Source organism: Panulirus ornatus, chromosome 2 (assembly GCF_036320965.1).
Source record: "Panulirus ornatus isolate Po-2019 chromosome 2, ASM3632096v1, whole genome shotgun sequence".
In the NCBI taxonomy this organism is placed as follows: domain Eukaryota; kingdom Metazoa; phylum Arthropoda; class Malacostraca; order Decapoda; family Palinuridae; genus Panulirus; species Panulirus ornatus.
In genome coordinates, this window is record NC_092225.1 from 78,864,912 (window position 1) to 78,885,024 (window position 20,113).

At 47.4% G+C, this 20,113-nt stretch overlaps 1 long non-coding RNA gene across 1 annotated transcript in view; it reads left to right on the top strand.

Annotated features, from left to right (window-relative positions):
• The first annotated feature begins 2,824 nt into the window (after nucleotides 1-2,824).
• The window catches only part of LOC139752958 (uncharacterized), a 63,129-nt gene continuing 45,840 nt past the window's right edge, over nucleotides 2,825-20,113 (top strand). The window contains exon 1 of the long non-coding RNA XR_011713623.1: nucleotides 2,825-2,898. This is a non-coding gene — a long non-coding RNA (uncharacterized lncRNA). The remainder of the gene's footprint in view (nucleotides 2,899-20,113) is intronic.

Genomic DNA, 20,113 nt, shown 5'->3' on the forward strand with positions numbered 1-20,113 from the left:
CTTGGCCAGAATATTACAGTTTTGCCGACGTATTTACGGTCGGGCGAGGCTTCTGCTGATAATGTAATTTGGGAGGAAACAAGACTTTAGTAGAATAATTAGACCTTTTAATGACCACATGGAGCCCTCCATAAAACACCGTGCTAACTCCTGTGTACCTTCGCAAATGAACATTGTGTTGAAAAAAGAAAAGAAGTTAGGAGTTCCCTTTCGTGTAGCTTGTTAATTAACACATGTGTAATAGGTTGAAATAGAAGATTATGTGATGTGATGTTTAGTTACCATTAATGAGAATTTATGAGACGTCTCTCCTTTACTTTACTTAAAGTTTCAAATGATTTGATAGACGTGTGTAAGTGTATGAAGGAGGCCACAGTACCACAAGACCAAGGGCGAGCCTAGTGTTAGGTGTGAGGGAGGCTACACAGTACCACAATATGTACTGGTTGTTGTCGGCACGTGTGGTATAGGTCTTCTGTAGAGGTGGTAGAGAGTGGCGAGGTGTTCAGGAACATGATCTTGGATTGACCTTTGCATATTCAGGGATGACCTGGTCTTAGAAACGTATCGGATACGCTGGAAGAAAAGATTAAGTGCTGACGGGTGTGTTTGTGTTTTTTTTTTTTACCATAGTTGTGCAATAGAAGATAGTATTCTGGTAAGCTGTCACCTTGCTTACCATATGGTATGATTCTGCCATTTTCTTTATTATCTTTTCTTGGTCATAAACATTTCATATTATCCTTATTACAACTCGAGTCGATCAAATCTCTCTCATGTCTCGTATTTGTCATTTATAAGATTACGTGTTTATCATTTCTGTTTCCCTAAAAAAGATAACGTGTTCATTATTTTTGTTTCCCTAAAAAGATTACGTGTTTATGATTTCTATTTCCCGTTTTTTTCCATGGAGTCGTGTAAAAGACGTTATGTTATATATGATTTCCTTCAATGCTCTGGTATCCTTCTAGACGATAGGGTATTGGAGGAACCATTTGGTTGATTTTGAACCGTTTTCTTTATCATTCTGGTAGAGGTTTATCTCTTCAGATTACATGATGATTATGGCGGCAAGTGAGGGGATTTTATCGCTTAACGTGATGCCATCGAGACCTCTCGCTGGTCCTCATCTGGTGTCAACACAGAGGTCGTCGTACCGATCCCTTCCTTCCCCCGCCCTCCAGATGTGAGGGATGTCCTCAGGCGGCCATTCCCCTCAACACTGGATGATAGAGGGAGGACGAGACTCCTCAGATGGCAACGCTGAGTCTGAACCAGCTCGAAAGAGGGGGTCATTGCCTCCTCCCTTCCTTCGTCACGCCACGTCATCAGCGTACGTGACCAGGGACAGTGAACCTCTCACCCACCATGCACCATCCACCTGGCCGGCCGCCTCCCACTACCCTCATCATCCACTGTGACTTCTCATTCACCTTGGTCACCTCACAGTGCCTCATCATCCAGTATGACCTCCCATCCATCAGGCCATCTCCCACTGCCCCATCATCCAGTGTGACCTCCCGACGTCTACCATCTACCTGGTCACCTTCCACTACCCCATCATCCAGTGTGACTCCACCTCCCTATGCACCATCTACCGATCCACATCTCTGCCCCATCATCCCGTATAATCTCCCATGCACCATCCACCTCGTCCACGTCCCACTGCCCCATTAACCAGTGTAGTCTCCCATGCACCATCCACCTGTTCACCTCTCACTGCCCGATCATCACCCATCGTCCCAGCCACAGTCCTCACAAGGCCGGGGGGATGAGAGGCGTCTCCAGGAGCTGTTGTCTTAACGGCCGGGTTGCTGCTTGGAAGCCAGACGTGCTCTTGAGAGACCCATGGTACACTCCCGCATAGCCTGGCAGTCATCGGGCCGGTAGAAGCACTGGCCTCCTTACGATCACACTCATGAATATATTGTCCCAAGAAACACTGCCTCTGTTATGGGCAAGTTACCCTGAGTGGCGGGGCATTGGGCGGTCGCGCCCATTGGCAGAGATACATGTAATGGAGTCCTGTAGTTAATAATTCGTGGGTACCATTAAACTTAGGGCTAGGGCGTTGAGGGGTGTGGGTTAGCGGGGTCCCTCTGTATGCCAGATATGTCCGGGATTTGTTAATCGCATCCTGGAGCAGCTTGTAATGAACCACGGATCTTAACGCTGCTCACCAGGTATTTAGAGGGTCTTAAATGGCGTGCTGATGGATGGCCGCAGAAATTGGCTGGCGCTACCTCCATCCTCTCCCCCTTCCGGTTACGATGTTCGGCATTCGCTGGGTGGGTCTAGCTCGTGACTTGTACGACCCTTGAGCACGACCTTCGGGACTTACACTTTTTAGGGTCAATCCAAAAGTCACGCCACCTTATCAAAGGGTCGCTCCGTCGTGCTCAAGGGTCGTACTCTCGTACTTCAAAGATGAGGTGATAAAACCAACTCGTTCTCCAGCCGTAGCAATGCGTACGTCAGGATTGCCTACATCTTATGCATTAGACCTTTAGTCTACCCAGGTGTGAGAGGTGTGAGGAAGGGGTGTTCGCACCTGGTGACCACGGTGTGAAATGCTAGGTTCTGACCGGGTTAAAACACGGTCAAAAAAAAAAAAAAAAGCTGAGGTATTTTGATTACTTTTGCCCGTAACGTCAGTCAGCCAGACCCTTCACCACGGCCGTGTGGGAGACGTAACTGCTTCGCTACCCTGCCACTGACAGCACTAGTGACCTGTGGTTCCAGTTGTGATGTGGCTAGGGTGTAGATATTTCAGACCACTGGTCTTAGGCATTTGATTTACTGTGATTTATTTTTCAGGTCTGGTGTATTGTTCGTGGTGGTTGGTGGTGTTGGATTACGTCTTCCCAGCTGCTGCCCACACCCTCTCCTCGTTCACAAGTAAGTGATTCACACACCAGATGCTGCTAGAGAAGTGTGTAGCATGAGGAACACTGGAGATGGGCATGTGTTGAAAGCGTAGTGAGTGGTAGGATGACGAAGTTGGTTATTAGTTACAGAGAAAAGATAGATGGATAGGCTGTATTTGTACAGGGAAGGAGCGCGTGTGATTGGGGAATGTAAAAGAGAAAGCGGCAGGAGGTCATGGTGCAAGATGCTGAACAAGAAGGTAGATACGAGTTAGGGTGAGCGAGTGTCAGCACACTTCACAGAGAATAAGAATGTGTTTTGGAAGGAGGTTAATTTTGCGACAAAAACAATAGAACAAATTGGAACATTGTTGGAGAAGTGGTAGCAGGCAGTGATGAAGAGAAGAGGAGATAGTGAGTATTTTGGAGGATTATTGAATGTGTTTGATGATAGAGAGGCAGATGTATAATGTTTGCGTCGGGTTGGTATGCGAAACGAGAGAGTCATGGCGAGTGGTTTGGTGAAAAGAGAGGAGGTGGTGAAGCCTCGCATAAGATGAAATGTGGGAAGGCGGCTGGAGTGGATAATGCTACAGGTCAGTTTCTGTTGTTGATTTGTATATGCAGTGACTGTGATGAGGTGCCAGAGGATTGGTTGAATGCCTATATCATACCATTGTATAAAGGCAAGGGGGACAAGGATGACTGTTCGAGTTACAGAGAGAGAAGTTTGTTGAGAGTATCTGCTAAGTTGTACGGGAGAATGGTGATTTAGAGGATGTAGGGATGCACTGAGCATCAGACTGGGGAGGAACAATGAGGTTTCAAGAGTGTTAGAGGAGGTGTGGATCAGGCGTATGCTTTGAAGAATGTGTGTAAGAAATACTTATTACTCTGGAGAAAGTGTATGGTATGGTTGATGTGTTGATAAGATGCCTAGTGGAAGACCTTACAAATGTATGGTGTGGGGTAAGAGCTATTAGAACCAGTGAGAAGTTATTACAAGAGAGTAAGGCATGTGTGCGAGTAGGTAGAGAGGAGGGTGAGTGGTTGCAGGTGAAGATGGGTCTGCGGCAGGGGTGTTTGATATCTCTGTGGCTCTTTATCCGTTTATTGGTGGGGTGACGAGGGAGGTGAATGCAAGAGTCTCGGAGAGATGAGAAGGTAGTTAGTATGTTGAGGGTGGGGAGACATGGAGGTGAGTCACTTATTATTTGCTGATAACATGTCACTGATGGCAGATCGTAGAGAGAAACTGCCGAAGCTGGTGTCTGAGGTTCGGAGAATATGTGAAAGGAGAACTGAGAGTAAATGTGAGAAAAAACAAGATTATTAGGTTTAGCAGTGGAGGGAGACAGGTTAGTTAGGGAGTGAATTTGAATGGAAGGAATTTGGAGGAAGTGAAGTGTTTTAGATACGTGACGATGGCAACGAATGGAACCAAGGGATCTGAAGAGAACCATAGAGTTGGGGTAGGGGCATCTCTCAAATTGTCACGAATCATACAGCACTATTTCAAATCATCTATAACTTCAGTGTAAGCAGTTTGAAGGCGAGGAATAGTTAAGTAGGAGAGTAAGTTAGGATAGATATAGTCATGGCTCTGACCAGGTGTAATGTTTGGTTCGGTACCAGAATCTGTACAGACTGGTCAGTGCCTCTTCTTACTTGTGCGTTTCTCTTGTTGTTTTATTCTACCTAGAGCCAGTGCGATGAGTTTGTTTACATGTGGTTAGTCTGGTTGCCTTTGACTACTAAACGGGGTGTGTATTGGGAATGAGTTGCTCGAGACTATTATTTGAGTGGCGTCATCGGCAGAGATGTCCATGTTCACGGCACCAAGTGGTGGGATAATATCAGCTGTGTTGTGAGACATGAATAGTGGTGGTGACAGGACGCTGCCCTGGGGCTGGCTGAGTAGAGGCAATTTGGGTGACGTGGCAGAGTTGATGATGATTTCTGTGATGTGTTGGTTTAGAATGTTACACAGTAGTCTTCCTGTGATCTCTGATATTCCCAGCTGAAGTAATAGTATTGTATGCTTTTCGTTCTCTGATGAACGAGTCACCATCCTTTGTACTATATTTACCCGCCACGCTGAAAGTGATGTTCCTCTGCTGTCTGTTACTGTTAGGGGAACACTTGAATCTCATTGTAACAGTGAGCAGTAGTGGAACATGGGAAGACCAAATGACAGAAGGAGGGTTGTGTGATGGAGAACAGTAACTGTGATCCATATAGATGGAGACGCTAGAATGGTAAAGTAGAAGGCTGCTCCCCTACCCTACAATCCCTCTGGCCTATTAGCCAGCAGGATTGGCAGGCATGATGGAGCACTGTGTCCCCGTAGCTTACAGTATACTGGCATGACATTGTCATCGGAGAGAATTGTATAGAAAACACACACTGACCTAATTTGTCCACCGGGATAGTCTTGCGAGGTAGTCATTCAGCCGACAGTCTGTAAAGCAAAAGAACAGTTAGAAATATGTGTATATGATAATAATATAATTACTGAACACGATTATGCACTGGTGATTAGTAACAATAAAATATTGGTATCGGCCTGATTCATATGTATCACTTATCTTCGCCTACAGCAGTAGTGCCCAGCAGTGGGTCATGACCATGGGGGTTCCTGGGTAGACCATAAGGGTTCCTGGGTAGACCATGGGGGTTCCTGGGTAGACCATTGGGGTTCCTGGGTAGACCATGGGGGTTCCTGGGTAGACCATAGGGGTTGTCGCAGGTTCAGTATATGCTCACGTCCGACCATCATGATTAGCGTGTCTTTATTTTGTAACGATGTTTGTTGATTCTGTTCATTATATTGCAATTTGTTTGGTAAACATGTTCGTTGCTTCTCCGTTAACAGTATTCGTATGAATTTTGCTTAAGATACATTGTTTATTTAAACTTCATTCAAACCTCAAGCATTTATCTGGTTGACAGAGTAAGATGTAACATAGCTACGCGTTCTGTGGGTTAGTTATCTTAGGCCTCAGAACGGTCGAGAACCACTGGCCCCAAGTGCCTTCCTAGACTGTATCTGTTTGGTTGTTCATTGTACCGTTCTGTTATTCTTCCTACTGATACCTTATATCTGGCAGTGATGTCTTTAGTATTAGGGAAGTCATCCACATCTCCAAATCATCGTGGGTATTCTGAGTAATGGAGAGAAGCATTGATGATGGAGGCGATAGGTCCAGCTAGCTCAGGGGAGAAGGCCTTGTATAGTACTATGTTTGGTAAGGGATGTGGTGGAGTGCGGTGTGTACCGTGAGACTTCGTAATCCTCCACACCGACACGGCTTGGGGCGATGCGGCTGGAAGGTAGGTAGACTAGGAGGCGGGCGGTGTGTGTGTGTGTGTGTGTGTGGGTCTGGCTGTCTCAGGCACAGGATGGTGAAGTGATCCCTAGGATCACCTCAGTCTCGGAAAGAGGTGGTGATCGACGCTGCGAGCAGAGGAGGTCTCGTTGTTCGAACGGCTCGACTCCCTCCCTCCCTCAAGTCTCCCTACCCGGTGTTGCAAGGTTTAATAATTAAGGCTTCATGGCTGAACGTATGTCACAAATTGCTCGGTTAAAAGCAGTCGTATTGCGGTGAGTTAAAATGCACACCGATCATTGATGTGAACATTTATGAGGGCACACATATATACGAATGGGAGTTGTTAAACACAAAGGGAACGTGCGTACAGACACAAGAGGCAGTCATTTGCCTTGATAATACCTTCACACAGACTTACAAGGGCAATATATGCTGGTGGTAGCTTTACAGGACGCTTAAACTTGTACGTGCAGAGACATGGAATACGAATATTAAGACAGAGACACATATCCTTGATCCAGACACGCAGGTAGAATTCATTTAGTTCTTGGCCTCTATTACCAGATTTGTTAAAGATCATGCGCACAAATAGTCGAGCGTAATAATATCACAGTAAGTGAAAAGTCGCATTTAACTTACGTCACGGATTATAGACGAGAACTAAAAGTTTTTTGTCTTCATGGAGGCGCTTCCATAGAGCCAGCGTCTCGCAAGCATTAGTCACCCCATGAATTGGAGCATTGTAAAAGAAAACAAAGTATTCAGACAACCAAAGAAAACTGTGTGAATTGTTGTTGTATTAATTGACAGAATGATAATAGCGGTAACGATTCTTCTAATTGCATATTTGAGCAACAATACATGAGCAGTAAAGAATGGAATTATAATTCCTTCTGGGTGAGTGGATCTGGTGAGGACTCCCTCGCCTGTCTCGTTACCAGCCGTTACCAGTCACTCGCCAAAGGCGCGTCAAGACGGTTCTTGTAGGTTTTCCTGTAATTTTGGAAACGTTGGTAGAGCTTCGCTTTATTACAGCGTTACAGTCCTAGCACTGTGCTGATCTGTGATTCTCTGTATCAGTCCCACGTTGCTTGCCCCTAGGATTGCTAGGCATGTAGCATGTCAGGCTGATAATAGTAGCTGAGTTAGCGATGTGCTAGGATACGTCACAGTGAGGGAGGTGGGTATTAGGCTCAAGCTGGCCCTCTGCCTAAAGAGTATTACAGTATAGAGATTGAGTGGATCTTCCACACATTTCCAGCTGAATATCGCTCTTTCAGAGAGAGAGGATTTTATGATCTGTCTTTCCGTATAACTTTCAACCTTAATTGGCTATTTGTAAAAGAATTTTTTTCTTCCTTCTGTATATGCATAGCCCAGGTGGTTTAAGTTCACAGAACTGATGGAACGCCCGTCATGCTCACCGCATCGCAAGTGCAGATTTCGTAGAAGAATTGGCTATCCACATTGTTGACTTACTATAGTTGATATGATCAGCTACAAAGGTGTGACACCTGTTGACCTGTTGCTGGGGGAGTATCAACAAACTGGGTTTCACAGCAACGTGGCCTCGTCTTTGCTTAGCTTGTTCAAGTGATTGTTTACGAAGCTTTATTCCACCAAGAGTAATATTTATTTCGTCAGTATAAACATTGTATATGTAGGGAGGATCTAACTCTATTTAGCGAGGGTTTAACTCTGTTCAGGGAGGATCTAACTCTATTGTAGGGAGAATCTAGCTCTGTTTTAGGAAGGATCTAAAGTTGTTGTAGGGAGGATCTAATTCTGTCGTAAATTCCATTATAAAATAAAATTAGGATGTTTATAACAGTTTGTTGACTCTTGTTGACTGCTAGATAAAGCCTCCAGTAACTTGCACCATCAAAGATTGTCTTTGCATCGAGGAAACAAGAGTAGATTAGGGAGCCTGCTGTCAGAGGACCTTGCTGTCTGAGGAGTCTCCTTGGTAGGGAGCCTGCTGTCTGAAGAGCCTGCTGACTGGAGAGCCCACTGGCTATGGAGACTGCTATCTGGAGAGCCTGCTGTCGGGATCTTGCTGTCTAGAGTTCTTAATGTCTGGAGAGCCTGCTGTCTGGAGACCTTGCTGTCTGGGAGGCTGCTGTCTAGGGAGGGTGCTGTCTGGGGAGTCTGCTATCTGGAAAATTTCCTTTCCTGTAAAGGTCATGTGGCAGTCAAGACTAAGATGAACACAGTGGCATTGCGACCATCTATTGAACCGAATCTGTAGTCCCTGGTGATGAAGGATCCTCGTTTTCTTTTCACTGTGACAAGTACCAGGATAGCAGGAGTCGTGATTGTAGTAAAGGGACTGCAGTTTGCCTGTGAAGAAAAAAAATTATTGGCCCCATTCTTCAAGGAATGGGATTGTGATCACAGTTCAAGATACCTATCTACATATATGGATGGCCAGCAAACGGCTTTGACCGATGTCCCTGATGTGGCCACAAGGTTGGCCAGGAACTGCGCTTCGCAATGTGTCTTGTAATGTCTACGTCGAACATAGATATGAGGTCATTTCATGATCGTCAGTCGGCACTTTGTGCCTTGCTCAGTGTAATCATATTATTGGTGCGGTGTTTTCTCTTGTCTGTAATGTACATGATACCTTGACAGTGGCTGGAGGCACGGCCAGCGGGCCTGACCAGATGATTTAGATGGTCACGGAGCCCCCGGCTGACTAACTGAGGAAGGTCGAGGCCAACGGGAGGTGGCTCATGGTCAGACCCGCGCCACAGGTCTGGACCGAAGTGTTGTGTCGTGTTTAACGATCTTGATCCCACCTCTCGAGGACGCTAAGGACCCGTGTGTTCTCGTGAGGGCGAACTGATTGGATAACCCAGGCGGTAGAAACAATGAAAATCAACTCCTCAGGATTCTTTTACAGATTTACATTAGCGAATGAATTTGCTAGATGTCGTCCTATTTGCTCCCACATTAAGAGTGGTCGGGGTCTGGCGATGTTGCAAACGCATCAGTACAGGAACTAGTATGAACCTTGTACTTTATAGACGGTGTTAAGACTCCCTGAAATCGTCATTGAATTTCGTGGATGTTATTGGAAGAGAGAGGTGTGAATTATGGACCTTTCAGTCGAAGAGGTATCAGGTAAAGCTTCCACTTCAGATGAAGCACGCGGGCTGAAGTCCTGATTATATAACCACGTACGATACGTAGGCTTTCACTCTCGTGTGAAGGTTCCTGAAGTCACTTAACCCTGAAACGTAGCTCAAGCTTGCGTTCGTGGATAACGCGGTACCTCAGGCTTTCACACCAGACCAGAAGTACATAAAGCTTTCAAATTTTGTCAAAAAGAAAGATATGTTTTTCCTTGGTTATTATTTTGTGTTATGAGCCATTGTGTTCGTTGTGTTACCGTCTGTTGTTTTTGATACTGCAGGGTCTTGTGTATGTGATGTTGGAGGCTACTGGATTCTTGGAGGCTACTGGATTCTTAGAGGCTACTGGATTCTTGGAGGCTACTGGCTTCAAACTGTTGGAGGCTGATAACTTCTTGATGTTCAAGGCTTAGTTTCCTCAAGCTGTTGCAGGCTCATGTCATTGCTGCTTAAAGCCACTGTCTCCCTAGTGTTGGAGGCTACTATGCTCCTCCTGTTGCATGCTGTTCTCTTTGTTTATTGCAGCACCGTTGCAGACTACTGTATAAATGTATAAGATATTGTTGCAGACTACTGTATAAATGTATAAGATATTGTTGCAGACTATTGTATAAGTGTATAAGATATTGTTGCAGACTATTGTATAAGTGTATAAGATATTGTAGCAGACTATTGTATAAGTGTATAAGATATTGTTGCAGACTATTGTATAAGTGGATAAGATTCTTTGTGGTGTATCTGGCTTTTGTTTTTGTGGTGTTTCGTCGGGTGTTTTGATGATGATATTGACCAGTGTCCTGATGATGTTATATGGTGGATGTGGGAGTCTAATTGGAACTGGCGGAGTGATTGGTAGATGACGTGTGTTGGCGTGGACTTTATATGAGTGTCTTAGTGGGGACTCCCCCACGAGCCCGTAGGGTTCACGGGCCTCAGTGCTGACCACTCCACCACATAAGCCTGTGTACTAAAGTAGTCTTGCGTAACGTGCAATGTACGTGTTAGCAAAGGGGACGATTTGAGGGGGTGTACAGGGGACGGTGAAGGGTGTGTACAGGGGACGATGGAGGATGTGTACAGGGGACGGTGGAGGATGTGTACAGGGGACGGTGGAGGATGTGTACAGGGGACGGTGGAGGGTGTGTACAGGGGACGGTGGAGGGTGTGTACAGGGGAGGGTGGAGGATGCGTACAGGGGACGGTGGAGGGTGTGTACAGGGGACGGTGGAGGGTGTGTACAGGGGACGGTGGAGGATGTGTACAGGGGACGGTGGAGGGTGTGTACAGGGGACGGTGGAGGGTGTGTACAGGAGACGGTGGAGGGTGTGTACAAAAACCAGCAGACATTATGGGTCGTCGGCGTAGAGTTTGGTGGAGCATTAATTAACCTGTGTAGCATGATGGTGCCGCCCCTCGAGACCTGTCTGATTAATTCCATGATAGCCCCTCAAGTGGACTCATTTTCCTGTCTTCTCTGACTTCATCACATTGTTCCCGCTTTACCTCCAGAGGTTTTTCATTCTCGTTGTCTCACATGATCTGATCTCGGTTTCATGGTCTCTCAAAATTCGAGGTTTTCACTGTGTATCAGTTATCTTGTGTCCTGTTATCTCTCTTGTCTCGTTTATTATACCTTTATCTTGTCTGATCTCCTCCATTTTCTAAATTAGGTAAATGCGTTAATTTCTCTCATCTTCCCTTTCTCGCACTTCAGTCCCATCTGCCATACTGCGTACGAACGCCGCGTAGCCGACCCTCCCTTCCCTGGCACCTGAACGCAGTCGGAGCCACTGTCACCCTCTGGCCCGCTGGGGGCCATCATGGACGGACCCACGGGCACAGACGTCCAGCCAAATTAACCCGTGGTTTTAAAACCCCAGGATGCTGGTGCCGCCGGGAACCTGTCTCGGTGGGCAAAAAGCAGGAGGAGCCGCGGGTGGCAGGGCCGAGCCCTTGATAACATCTCCGGACACACAGTATCAGCTGGAGCAGATGCATCCCATTAGACTTATAGAAAATTTCTTCTCTTAATTTGCCAGAGTGTAAGGTGAGACGCTGATACTGGGAGGGACATGTTGATGGCTTCATGTTGGGTACTGGTGCTCTAATGGGTCCTGGCCTCATGTTGATTATTGCCTCCTCATTAGCTGCAGCTTGGCACATCTTAGCTCCGTGTTTCATAATGATTTATTGTCGTATTTTAAGTTCTGGTTTTATACTGGTTACTGTGTGATGATTACTGGCTTCCCTCATGAGTGGTGTTGATTTTGGGCACTGACTGGCTCCCATGTGGTAGAGTGTCAAATGCTCTCAGAATGTCCAGATAAGAGCATTCGACCCAAAATCAGAGCTCACTTCCTCGTAGTATAAGAGGTTCGTTACACGTGAACTCCATTCTCTGAAATCATGTTATCCTTCATTTAGGTATCATCTCCTCTGCAGGACGTCATCCATTTGCTTTGTGATTAACTTTTCTAGTACCTTACAGACCACACTCGTCCGGGAGACGAGTGTGTCGCTCAGCCCCTCTTCCTGGTCTTACTTCTTATAGACAAGCGTGACGTTTGCCCTTTTCCACTGCCTTGGAACTTTACCTCCCCTAAGCGACGTCTTGAACGGTGTTTCAAGTGGTTTATCAAGCGTATCTGTACACATCCTCAGCACGTATGGTGAAACTTCACCAGGGCCATGAGCCTTGTATGGGTCACGACCCTTTAATAATCTGTCAAGTGTCTTTTCTATGAATCTTGATGCGTTCTGAGACCACCTTCCCATTACGACTCACTGGTGTTGAGGCTACAGTGTCTTCCGCTGTGAAAGCACTTTTGAACTTGTCCTTCAGTTCCTCACGTCTTCCTACATCGTGCTCTACAACCCCCTCTCTGAATTCCTAAGCCAACAAGCAGGTCTGTAACTGACGATTTTGTCTTGTCTTGTCCTCAACGTTCCTTTCATAGTTCGTGTGTCTCTCTTCTCTTATCCTGCTACACTCGTTCCTGGTTCTCTTATGCCTTAATAGATGCTGGCTGGCTTGAGTGTCGTCTCTATCTTCGCCACAGCACATCTCAATGCTTCTTATCATTTTGACATCTGTTATTAAACCACTCCTCCCTCTTTCTTTATCATCTCTTTATCTAATATTAGAAGTCCCCATGCTATTAAAAACTTACGCCTCATGGTTAAGTAAGAAACCAGGAGGACGTTCAGAAATTTCTAGCGACAGGTACTACTAAGACTTGATTAAGTCTTGGGTGGTGTCATTGACACTATTATTCCAACACAGTAGCGAGGGAAAGGTTGTTTTAGGGAAAGCCATTGGTTCAAGTCTGGCATGATCAGTCTGGTTATCTGGTACGTTAGAGTGAGTGTCAAGCATAGTTTACAAGATCTGGACCCCTAGAAGAAGTCGTAGGTGACTGTCATATGTGTATATGCGACCTTGGCAGACTATGGTAAGATCTTGAGGCTCAACCTGACCTGAGGCGTCATGAGGAAGCAGCACGTCACTTGAGGTGCTGGGAGTGCTACCATCTGGCGGGAACCGACGTGTTACACACCCCGACCCTCACCACCACCAGCACCGTCAGTGGAAGCGCTCTGATAACACTGGCCTGACGGGTTACGGCCGTCACTTGGGAGGCGCCCCCGCCGGTAGATCTAGGAATAGGAATCCAAGATAAGCAGTGACCAGCCCTTCCCCAGATGAATCCTGCTGCAATATAGACTCGATCTTTGTCTGTGTAGCATTGAATTTCACAAACCTCGAGGACGTTCAGATTTTCCCGGAGGAAAGCTCAGACCGCAGCAGGTAATCTTGTGTCTTGTGGCACAAAGCTGATTCATTAGTCTGTAGAACCCATAGCCTTCCACACTCACTCACCGCTGCTTCCATGGAGTATAGTGAGAGGCAGAGTTAATATAGTACCCTTATACCCAGAGAACTGTCAGTCATGAGAAAGTACAAGACGCTTGTGCCAAGAGACCCGTCCAGCATGAGACAGTATAAGAGCTCAAGACCCTGAGAATGGTCTGTCATAAGACAGTAAAAGACCCTTACTCCCAGAGAACCGTCTATCATAAGACATTGTAAGACATCTAAACCCAGAGAATGGTCTGTTACAAGACGATATATGACCCCCTTCACCCACAGAACGGCCTCTCATAAGTCAGGGACGTGACGAATCCTTCATAACAAACCACAACACCAGCCTACCCATCATGCCCCATCAGTGATACATTCAGCGTCGCCCATCGCCACACCCAGCCCCTCCATCCCACGCTGTTAACAGTTAATCACATGCAAGACGCGGCTGCATCAGATACGGACCCGAGGATCAATTTCAGCTTTTTGCCACCGTGAAGACAAAAGTCAGGTCCATATAAGGTTAACTAGGACCACAAGGGTCGAGGCTGGCTGGCACAAAGGGATGATGATGATGATGATGATGATGATACCCCTGGCTGAAGATTAATTAATGACCTCACTCCAGCTCGGCCCATATCTTGGCCACCATCCCAGAACCATTTACCTTCTTGCATCTTGGAAAATTGAATGGGTTAGTCTTGGTAGATGATGATGGGCCGTTCACTCAGCCTTGAATGTTGAAGGAACCACTTCATCCACCATAGGGAGAACATTATTGAGCAACCTTACGATATGAAGTGTACGTTACTCGACAGCTGGTACAGTGTGGGAGAGCCTTAGTCGACGACCATTGTGGGGTGGATGAGCCTCGGTCGACACCTTCAGCACTCGGAGATACCTTGATCGACAACGATCATTGTCTGAATCCAGTAACCTCATACAGGACGAGAACACTGAACACCTACGAGAGATAGTAGAGAACTCTTACTTGTTCATTATTACAGGGATGAAGACTGTGGGAAATTTGACTCATCTCGAGTAAGCAGACAGAATTATCTAAGTGCTGGGTATTTGTCTTTGATGTTCGTTATAGAAGTTATCTTGGTGTAGAAGTTATCTTGGTGTAGAAGTTATCTTGGTGGTGATGTTATCTTGGTGGTGATGTTATCTTGGTGTAGATGTTATCTTCCTGTGAAGCTGGAAGAAGAACTTGTATACCTCTGACATTACTGTTCAGTTTTTATGATGTCTAGGAAATGAGAAACAATATCGTTTTGGCTATGTAGTTCATCATATCGACCCAAAGGCTCGGTTGGTTGTTTGGTTGTGTGGGCTTTAAGCCTATCAACTGCCAGGGTCATTAAGGCCGTCAACGTAATTTACAACATCCACCAACCGAAAAATCTTGAACACCTTCTTCAGGTGTTAAATATAACTTTAAGACTACATACACACTCACTATACATGTGGCCCATGTGACCTGTGGACCTATAAGTTAAGTGTTGTCACTACACTTTATAGAGTGTGAGACTGAACACTGTAACCATGTGTAGCGTCACCCAGTTGTCACTCCTGTGAGCCTGGTCTCAAGAGGATTGTTGACTTCCTATCAGAGAGCTCTAAAAGGCAAGATAGTAAATTGAATTAGTCTCCCCTCATGGGGAAAGAAAAAGAGAATCATAAAGGAAAAAATCATGACTTCTTTTGGTACATTTTTTTTCATGAAGCTTTGTCTCCTCTTCATCACAGGTAAGTTTTCTCCTTATTCTCCTGGACATCTGAAGGTCAAACTGATGAAGGAGAGGTCATGTGTGTGTGTGTGTGTGTGTGTGTAAGGACATTCTCATGTGACATTTTTCATCATGCTCAGATGCATGACTGGAGACCAGTCATTAATCCCTGCTGCATGATAACGACCCTGGAGCACTGTACGACCTTTGACCTGACCTCATAAGCGTCTTGTCTAAGACCAGATTATAATCGCACTCAGGCGTCGTACCGTCGTCTTCAAGGATCGTAGCATCGGGCTTATGGTCCGTGCCACCGTGCTCAAAGGTCGTTCCGTCGTGCTCAGAGGTCGTTCCGTCATGCTCAGGGGTCGTTCCGTCGTGCTCAAAGGTCGTTCCGTCGTGCTCAGAGGTCGTTCCGTCGTGCTCAAGGGTCGTTCTGTCGTGCTCAAGGGTCGTTCCGTCGTGCTCAGAGGTCGTTTCGTCGTGCTCAGGGGTCGTTCCGTCGTGCTCAGGGGTCGTTCCGTCGTGCTCAGAGGTCGTTCCGTCGTGCTCAGGGGTCGTTCCGTCGTGCTCAGAGGTTGTTCCGTCGTGCTCAGGGGTCGTTCCGTCGTGCTTAAAGGTCGTTCCGTCGTGCTTAAAGGTCGTTCCGTCGTGCTCAGGGGTCGTTCCGTCGTGCTCAGGGGTCGTCCCGTCGTGCTCAGGGGTCGTCCCGTCGTGCTCAAGGGTAGTTCCGTCGTGCTCAGAGGTCGTTCCGTCGTGCTCAAAGGTCGTTCCGTCGTGCTCAGAGGTCGTTCCTTCGTGCTCAGGGGTCGTTCCGTCGTGCTCAAGGGTCTTAAGTTCATGTTAAGGGGTTAAGTCACACGTATGTAAAGCAGGGAATGAGAGTTAAGAATACCATTAACTCATCTGATCTCGAGCGATTTTTTGACGTTTCTATCAGTAATATCGTAAACCCAGATTCGTCTTTATGAATCCCAGTCGATTAGGCGAATCAAAGGTTCGCTTCGGGTTGTTGACTGAACTGGCGTTGAATACATTAGAAAATGGGAGTTATGTGGGTGTGGGGTGAGGAGGGCGTGGCGCTTCATTAAGGAATACCTGGCGAGGTGTCCAGCACCAGCCTCCCTAATGGGGGGGCTTCTGGAGGCCCCCTCAACCTCGGACGTCAAGAGGCACCTGGGTGTTAACACTGACACAGTGTCACACTGCTGACACCCTCTGACTCTCTCTCTCTCTCTCTCTCTCTCTCTCTCTCTCTCTCTCTCTCTCTCTCTCTCTCTCTCCAGCAGGTGACTCGCACGATTCTTTTTTCTCTTTCTCTCTCGAACTGCAAAATTTCCCTGCGGTGATTGCTACGCGCGGGCAGTACCTTTTGCCAGAATGTCGTCTGGCACTGAGTTAGGTGATGTTTGCGTCTCCCTCGCTCCCACCGACGACTCCTGGAAGATGCAGGAAGGTAAATGGTTCTGGGATGGTGGCCAAGATATGGGTCGAGCTGGAGTGAGGTCATTAATTAATCTTCAGCCAGGGGTATCATCATCATCATCATCATCATCATCCCTTTGTGCCAGCCAGCCTCGACCCTTGTGGTCCTAGTTAACCTTATATGGACCTGACTTTTGTCTTCACGGTGGCAAAAAGCTGAAATTGATCCTCGAGTCCGTATCTGATGCAGCCGCGTCTTGCATGTGATTAACTGTTAACAGCGTGGGATGGAGGGGCTGGGTGTGGCGATGGGCGACGCTGAATGTATCACTGATGGGAGATGGGAAGGATTCGCCCGGTCCAAGCTTGGCATGGGTCCCCTGCCTTACCATAGATCGTTCTCTGGAATTATGGGTCTTGTATTCATCTCTGCTTCGTGTTATACCCCAGGCAGCCAGCGGTGAGGTAGTGTGGTGTGTCGATACGTCGTCGTTAAGATATAGGACTATAATGTGGTCTGAGTTTGCCAAAAGTCAGTGTGATTCAGCCTCAGAACGTTGCAGAGGAGAGGAAGTGAACACATTAGGTGAGAGTGAGAACTTTGCTTCCTTCTCTGGTAAGTCAGAACATAGGTAAGATAAGCCGCTGAGTCTAGGTTAAGGTTTGGATCCATTTGAGTACCGACACATTCCACTTGTCTAGGATTCCCATCCGGCGCAGCGTTCCTGTGTGCAGTGATGACAAGCTACGTGCCATGACACCACAGGTCAGTGTTATCTTAGTTTCCACTGCTGGTGTGGGTGCTGAAGACTGTGGCGTACACGGTAGAAAAAAAAAGAATTTCCCGGATGTGTCCCATGAATTTCGAAGTGATCCATACGAGTCTTGTTGTCTCGTTAGAGTTGGTAAGAACCACTGTAAAACAAGTTTTCTACGTGATTATGTTCGCCCCAATTCATAGTTATTTACATGGAAATATAAGATCAATATAACAGTTATTATGCCCGTGGTCAGGACCCCCAGCCCGTGGCCAGGACACTCCACACACATACACACACACCAGATCCTTTGTGTGACAGACTGGCTCCAAGACGCCTTTTTTGTGTGTGGGATCTCGATCCTCACGGGTCATTACCTGATTGGAGAGACATCTCCAGCACGTTGACGACCTCTTGGCCCGACGCTGAGTCGATCCCTGCGTGTCTTACGGGTGGCCAAGGACGACCTCTTAGCCCGTCGCTGAGGCGATCCCTGCGTGTCTTACGGGTGGCCAAGGACGACCTCTTGGCCCGTCGCTGAGGCGATCCCTGCGTGTCTTACGGGTGGCCAAGGACGACCTCTTGGCCCGTCGCTGAGGCGATCCCTGCGTGTCTTACGGATGGCCAAGGACGACCTCTTGGCCCGTCGCTGAGACAATCACTACGCATCTACAGTTGGCCAGGGATGACCTCTCGGCCCGGTGCTGAGGAAGTCACTGCGTGTTCAGGGTAGGTGATCGGGGATGACCCGTGGAGACGGGGCATAATAGGCAGGGGGGGCTTAGACTTGAGGGCGTCCCGGAGCCACGCCTTCCAGGGGCGCGGCGGGACAGTGAGCCGAGAGGACATGGGTAAGGCAGTGAGTGACCCACTGCAAGACACTGAGAAAAACTGATGGTGAACTATAGAATGAGACTGACTGACTCAAAGAGATTTCGAGTCAGTTTAAAAGTGGATGAAAATGGGTGATCGTATTTACTTGTGTGTGTGTGTGTTATTTGTGTGGGTGCGTGTGTGTGGAGGACCCACCAGTCGCACCTGCTGGCTTCGTTAACCCCGCCGTCCTTAGCATAATTTATAGCGAATTCCTGTAGGAAGCTTTTTACCATGGCGGCGCGTCTTTTCATACCGGCTTCGCGCCGGCCATTTCCAGTCTGATTTAATAATGAATACAGAGAAAACCACTTAATTAGATTTGTGTTATTGTCAGCGGCAGCTGACGTGCCGGGGTGTGTGGCGCTCATAATTAGAGTCATTATTTCAGCGAGCGTGTCCGGCAGGAGGGAGAGGGCTTGGGTACACGGCCCTTCGAGTACAAACTGCTGTTGGAAAGGTTTTTGTTGCTTGCTCACTGGCTCCCCCTATACCCAGGTGGGAAACGAGAAGCTGGCTTCTCCTTCAGGTATCGTCCACGTTTGAGCTGAGAAGATGATGGGCAATACTGTCTAATGTTCTCTCTGTGTGTTTACTTTCTTTCCTCGAGTTCTGAAGATCATGTGAAATGTTGCCGCTGGTCAGCAGATTCCCGACAGCACCTGTTCTCTGCAGCGTCTTGTCTGGTTAAGCTCGCGACGGAAATTACTGGCGAACATGACTCCAAAGAGAGCCATTATTTTTTCTCCCAATGAGAACGTTATTCGGAGGCACTTTAGACAATGAAATGGAAATCCTGAAGCTTTTGCTTCCGGGTGCAGGGTATCGGAAAGGAGTTATTTTATAATTTCCGATCAATTCATGCCTTTGTAATCGGTAAAGAAAGTCTAGCAGGACACAGAACTCCGTAATAGGTTGTTTGCCTGTCGTTATGGGTAGGGTTGAGCTGTCAGTGGGACTGGTATTCTTCTCCATCCCTGTCTACCCGCCAACCATTTCTGCTTCTAATAGTTCAAGGATGTTGGGTAGATTCTTCACCTAATATCTCCTCCACTAGAGACGAGTGAGGGAAAGTGTTCTAGTTCGTGGGCGTCCAGTGAGTTCGGTGTTGTTAAGCAATGAGAATGAAGTCCAGGTGTTGTCCTCACTGCGCTACTGTGACCTGAAGACTTTCGTGCTTGGTTGTAGGATTACCCGGGGAGGAATGCGAAGATGGACATCATATTGTTGATGTCATCATCCCTGTCCATCTTGCAGCACCTTTTGAATATAGCAACAACAGAAACCCCAGCAGCACTAGTAGTAGAACTTACACCTCACAGAAGCACCAGGGGAAGCCATCAGCAGCAGAAGCTACACCATCCGTCGCATCAGAACCAAAAACAACCGCTTCACCAACAGGACACGCCATCATCTACAACACCTGCATCATCACCAACATCAACGGCATCAGCCACACCAGCTGCCATCATCGTCAACGGCATCAGCCACACCAGCTGCCATCATCGTCAAAGGCATCAGCCACACCAGCTGCCATCATCGTCAACGGCATCAGCCACACCAGCTGCCATCATCGTCAACGGCATCAGCCACACCAGCTGCCATCATCGTCAACGGCATCAGCCACACCAGCTGCCATCATCGTCAACGGCATCAGCCACACCAGCTGCCATCATCGTCAACGGCATCAGCGACACCAGCTGCCATCATCGTCAAAGGCATCAGCGACACCTGCATCAACATCATCAACAACAACAACAGTTACATCATCATCATCATCAACAGTAACAGCAGCAGGTAGAAGCACTTAACATCAACAGTAGAAGCCGTTGTAACGTCACAACAGTAGTAGTAGTAGCCATATCAAGTAACGCCAGCAGCAGCAGCAGCTATAGCGGAAGCCTAGTCTTAATTCGCAGAGCCCACACACTTGTGGTGAAACCGTACTGCCACAGCTTAATCCAGACCTGACCTACTGCTGTCGTAGTCCAAGTTACCCTGACGTGAACAGCATGTGACCATATCCTGACGTCGCCTTAACCCTCATGGGGACCAACGACAGCGAGCATGGCCGCCACACCGACACTGATAATACCCCGACCTGACGTGGCTCAGTCCTCCATACA